Below are 6,183 nucleotides of genomic sequence, written 5' to 3' on the forward strand. Positions count from 1 at the left end.
AACACACTGAAGTCTGGCCCCAGACTTGGTCCCTTGATTAGGTATTCTCCTTACATATATCTCAATACTAAAATTACTTACCAACACTGCTATAGACTAAATGTTTGTGTCCCTCCAAATTCACAAGTTAAAACATAATCCCCAATGTGATGATATTTAGGATGTGGGGCATTTGGGAGGTGAATAGGTCATGAAGGTGAAGCCCTCGTAAATGGAATTGGTACTCTTACAAAAGAGGCCCCAGAGATCTCATTTGCCTCTTCTGTCGGGCAAGGACACAGAGAGAACACCACCATGTATGAACTAGAAAGATGGCCCTCACTAAACACTGAATCTGCCAGTATATTGATCTTGAGCTTCCTAGGCTTCAAATCTGAGAGAAATAAATTTCTACTGTTTGTTAGCCACCCAGTCTATAGAATTCTGTTATAGCAGCCCAAATGGACTAAGATGAACACTAACTGTCCATATTGCATGTCAGGTATAAGAGAAAGCACCATTTCAAGAAACATAAAATTACATACACATTAGAGTTCTTTATAAACTCTAAAGTTATAAAACTCTGCTTTGTTGCTGTTTAATTCATGGTTCTCCACCTTGACTGCACATTGAAATCACCTAGGGAGTTTCAAAAATACCGACAGCTCTAAGTAAGTAAATCAATCAAATAACCTAATTTTTAAAATAAATAAAAATACCGATTCCTGGGTCTCACACCCAAATATTCTGATTTAACTAGTTCAGCGGGTGGCCTGGACAGCAAAAGTTTTAAAACCTCTTCAGGTGACTCTAATTTGCAGGCAGGATTGAGACCCACTTGCCCAAAAGCTACAGTCATGTGCCCCATAACAATGTTTTGCTCAATCACAGGACCACATGTACGATGATGGTCCTACAATGGAATTTAAAATTTCCTATTGCCTAGTGACGTTGTAGTCATAGTAATGTTGCAGCCCTAACACCGTAATGTGATGCAACGCATTACTTGTGTTTGTGAGGACACTAGTGTTAGCAAACGATTGCTCTGCCAGTCATATACAAGTCTAGCAATATGATTATCTATATGTAATACATATACTAGATAATGACAAAAACAACTCTGTTACTGGTTTAGGTATTTACCATATCATACCTTTTATCTTTATTTTCAAGTGCACTCCTTCTACTTATTAAAAAAAAAAAAAAACAGTTAAGTGTAAAACAGGCTCAGGCAGCTCCCTCAGGAGGTATTCCAGAAGAAGGAATTGTTATCGTAGGAGACTACAGCTTCATGAATGTTAACGCCCCTGAAGATCTTCCAGAGGGGGACAAGATGTGGAGATGGAATACCGTGATATTGATGATCCTGACCCTGTGCAGGGGTAGGCTAACGTGTGTATTTGGTCTTAAGAGTTTAACAAAAAATTTCAAAACTGCGCTCACTTTGACAGCACATGTACTAAAATTGGAATGATACTGAGAATCATTGCACACGGCTCCTGTGCCAGGATGACACACAAATTAAAAATAAAATTAAAATTTTAAAAGTAAATAAACTTAGAGAATAAGGATATACATGAAGAAGATATTTTTGTACAGCTGCACAATGTGTGTTTTATGCGTTATTACAAAAGAGTAAAAAAGGTAAAAAAATTAAAAGTTTATAAAGTAAAAAAGTTACAGTAAACTAAGGTCAATTAATTATTTTTATTTATTTATTATTTATTTATTTTGCATAATTAATTATTGAAGACAGAAAAAACTATGTATGTCTTGAGACAGAGTCTTGCTCTGTCATCCAAGCTGGAGCACAGTGGTACGATCACAGCTCACTGCAGCCTTGACCCCTGGGGCTCAAGTGGTCCTCCCACCTCAGCCTCCCAAGTAGCTGGGACTGCAGGTGTGTGCCTCCACACACAGTTAATTTTTTAGCTTTTTGTACAAACGGTGTATTGCCATGTTTCCCAGGCTGATCTGAAACTCCTGAGCTCAAGCAATCCATCCACCTCAGCCTTCCAAAGTGTTGGGATTACAGGCGTGACCCACCACATCTGGGCAAGAAAAAAATATTTCTCGTAAATTTAGTATAGCCTTAGTGTACAGTGTCTGTAAAGTCTACTGTAGCATATGGTGATGTCCTAGACCTTCACATTTATTCACCACCCACTCACTGACTGACCCAGAGCAACTTCTAATCTTGCAACCTCCATTCATGGTAAGTGCTTTACACAGATGTATAATTTTTTATCTTTTATACTATATTTTTACTGTGCCTTTTCTATGTTTAGATAAGTTCGTTCCACAAATATTTACCATTGTGTTCCCATTACCTACAGTATTCCGTATAGTAACATGCTGTTCGGGTTTGTAGCCTGGGAGCAATAGGCCATGCCATACAGCCTGGGTGTGCAGTTGACTATCCCGTCTAGGTTTATGTAAGTGCACTCTGTGATGTCCACACAATGAAATCACCTAACGACATGTTTTTCAGAAGGTACCCTCATCATTAAGCAGCACATGACTGTGCTTCCTAGACTCCAAGCATACTTCCCCTGACTTGGTTCTAGGGAGTCAATGCTGTCAGTGTTAGAACTTGGTCTTAGAATGGTTTAGTGCTACTGCCACCTTCCCCTTATGCCCAGGATCTGAAAGTCTTCCTCAAGGGCATTTTTTGGGCACAGCGCTGACCACCTCCATGTGTTTCTTTCCCCTCAGGCCTTAGAAAGCTTATTCTCATTATTCCACTTCTATTTGCAAAGGAGCCTGAAATCCATCTTTATTTGCAGCTTGCCCTTTAAAAAATCATCCCTTCTGGCTTTACGTTTTGCCCTGTTCTTTATGTGTCCAAACCGAAAGCCCAAAGTGAGAGAACTCATGCTACAGAGTGACTCGCTGGGGTTTGGTGCCAAATCTTAAAACGCCCACTTTCCAATCGAGGGTGACTATATTATGAAATAGCACTGCCCCACCCCCTCCTTTTTATCTCCTCACAATGCTTGCTATCACCTATTTTATAATTAGCAGTAGATTCGAATGAAAAAGATCTTCCTTCCTGAAATATGCTCTGCAAATATATTTTCTAACTTTTGACCTAAATTGCAGTCTGATTTAAAGTGTTTTTGTTTGTTTGTTTGTTTGCCAGTGTTCTAGAGAAATGATAAAAAAAAATAAAATTTTGTTTGTTTGTTTGCTTGCTTGCTTTTTTCATTCACTCAACAAATCATTAGCACATTTTGAACAAAGCAGCTTGAAAGCAGAGTTAGGCTATTTCTGTGCACAGAGAAGAGCAACTAACCTTGTGTTTTCACTAGTGGTCTTTCGTAAAAGAAGATAAGAGTCGATAGCTATGAGGGACCAAGGCTCAAGTTTCACTTACGGGAAACTGGATTCACTCCTCCAAGTGGCACTGACAGCTTATATTCCAGGGTTAAGATTTATCAAATCAGGGCTCTCTTGTGTTCAGGGATAGTGTGTATTCTACATACTGGGTTTTTGGGGTACATATGGTGAATAGTTTGGAAACGTTTCTGCACCAGCTTATCACTGGCAAGATAGAGGTACCACTGCAGTCCTCTCTGAGAAGATTCCTCCCACAAAGCATCCCACTTCCTTTTCAAAATTTACTTATTTTGCTCATCAGCAATAAAATGAAAATGTGTCTTTCACTCTCTATAATCATCTCCCCAACTCAGCAACTTAAGGTGCCTCTGTCACTTTGATTTATTCAAATGATTTGAAATGTCAACTTACTGAAGATCTGCAAAGGACCATGAGTAATGTCACCCACTGCCCTGAAAAGCCAACGAATTTTAACTCTCTGAACGGATGTCAGACAAGGGCAAAGCTTAGCCCATGGAGTCGCTTCCTGCCGTGCTTCTCCGTGGAGAGATTCAAGGCGCCTTGGACGTGCTCATTGAGGAAGGCACATCTCCTGCCAGTTTGTATGGCATCATATTGGCAAAAAGGAAAAATGGTCATTGAGAGGAGACTTTTCCCCACAGCTATGATTTCTTAGAGAGCTGTGGCTTTATTTCGGTGCTTAATGAAGTGGAACCTTTTTAACTCAGCTACAGTCTTGTCTTACTGAATTGGCAAGAGCCCCCAAAAACTGACAATTTAAATGAGGGTGCCACTGCTTGAGGACTTTATTCGAGGCCTTATTAATTAGTCTATGAGACTGATCTCACATGGTGCTTGGCACAGAGGTAGATAGCACATGTGGCATGTTAGTCATAGCTATCATTATGAAAAGGTCCTGTCTAGAAAGTTCCACCAGTAGTTAAGAGGTGGGATCTGGCCTCTAACACACTGTGACTATGCCTGTCATTCTGTCCTGCTGGTGGCTGGCCTGGTGCTCTAGGGTAATCAAAACCATTCTAAGAAACTGCAGAGAAGTGTCTAAATTCTTTTGTTGGGTTTGAATTCGGTGAAAGCCAATGGATCTTGAAATAACTGGATCAGCGTCTGAGGCTTAGAAAGGCAGGAGTTGTCTTTTGCCATATGGGATTTGGTGTGAATTGGGCATTAATATCAGACCTGTGCTCTCTTGGCTTGCTAGTTTGGGAAGAAAGCTGGTGGTAACCCCTCAAGGAAAGGATAAAACATTTAGCAGAGCCTTGTTTGCTTTCTCAATGGAGAGTGGCATATGAGCTTAACATGTAGGAAGTTGGAAATAAAGTACTATATATGACGGAGGTCTGACCTCGTTCTTGGCTGAGGTTGGTATGGCTTCCTCTAGAGCATTTACCAAGTGGCCTTTGTGGTTAAACAGCATGCTGAACTCTCTCCTAACTCCTTTTAAAGTGAGGAGAAGAGGATGGATGTGGCTGGCTGCTTCCAATGAACATTACTCAGTGCCTCCTCCGTGTTAGGTGTTGGAGGTGTGATGAGCAGCACAGTCCCAGGCCCGGTTCTCAAGTTCACAGTCTAGTCAGAGAGACAAACAGTGATGTGCTGGAGCCCATTGCTACTGACTCGTGAGAGTTGATAGATGTTTAGAAATTTTTGCAAGTCAGTTGTTAAACACACTCTTATTAAAAATAAAATTCTATAAACCTATAATTAAAATATATTTCAAACAAAGGTAACAAACACTCAAAATGTATCAATTCCTAATTATTTTACTGCCATTGCTTATTGTCTATGCTCTTGAAGTGGTCTATATCTATTGCAGAGTCTGGTGGAAATGCTGTATACTGCTGTGCTACTGGGCATTTCTACCCAAATCAATGTGTGACCTCACATAGGTAGCTTGAAATTGGTCATGGTGGGAGTATTTACACAGTGGAAATTTGAATCACTACAAACTTGGAATGTTTTATGTTTTCCTTTCATAAAATCAGTTATTAAACATTTATCAGCATACTACTGGAGATACTCTAACAAATAGATGGTAGTAAATCCAGTGGGTCCTATGGCTGTGGGATTATAGCCCATGATAGGGGAACATGGGAAAGTGTCGTGAAAGGCTTCACATAGGAGGCTGGTGTTTGAAGCAAACAAAGCTCTGAAGGATAATTAGGAGTGAAGGCCCAGAGGCAAGATAGGGTGGAATTGATTGAATGAAAAGGATATGGGTTTTGCTCTCAGGGGCTCTTAGTTAGAGGGAAACAGGAGAAAGGGAGTGAAGGGTCAAGTGCTCTGTGGGTTCTGTTGGGGCTGCTGTAGGGGCACAGAGGAGGGCACAGTGCTGGTGGGGGTAGAGTAAGGCTTCCTGGAGGAGGCAATGTGGCATCTTACACGGGGATCAAAAAAGAACTAGGAGTAGCCACCATTCCCAGAAATGGAGGTAGAAAAGTAATGTCTTCTTACATATTAAAATATATTGCAAGCATAATCAGCATAGAAGAGTAATCGATGTTTTAAAAAGGTATTCTCAGGAAATGCTTCACTCTTGAGACTGTATAATCCTTGAAATATTGCCTTGTGAGTGGGTGGGGGTCTTAGTTTCTAGTGTAGCCTCCCACCTATCACAGGGTTTGGCTTATAACAGCCCTGGACAAGGGCTTTGAAGTTCTGCCTCAATACTGTAGGTGTGGGGGAGAATGCACTTGTTAAATTCTGAACTAATTGTGACCAAAGACCTCAACTGAGGAGTAATGATTAAATTCCTATATTCAGAAGTCTGGTATTTGCCAAGCCCTTCAGTTTCATGGACAAAGCATAAACAATATTCCCTTTTCAACACCATAAACTAACTCTTCC

At 40.5% G+C, this 6,183-nt stretch overlaps 1 non-coding gene across 1 annotated transcript; it reads left to right on the forward strand.

The window, feature by feature from the left end:
• The first annotated feature begins 1,414 nt into the window (after positions 1-1,414).
• Positions 1,415-1,523, forward strand: LOC118150775 (U6 spliceosomal RNA). Its single transcript, XR_004738917.2, has one exon. It is a non-coding gene; the product is annotated as a U6 spliceosomal RNA (small nuclear RNA).
• Positions 1,524-6,183: the final 4,660 nt, after the last annotated feature.

Source organism: Callithrix jacchus, chromosome X, assembly GCF_049354715.1.
Source record: "Callithrix jacchus isolate 240 chromosome X, calJac240_pri, whole genome shotgun sequence".
NCBI classification, from domain to species: Eukaryota; Metazoa; Chordata; class Mammalia; order Primates; family Cebidae; genus Callithrix; species Callithrix jacchus.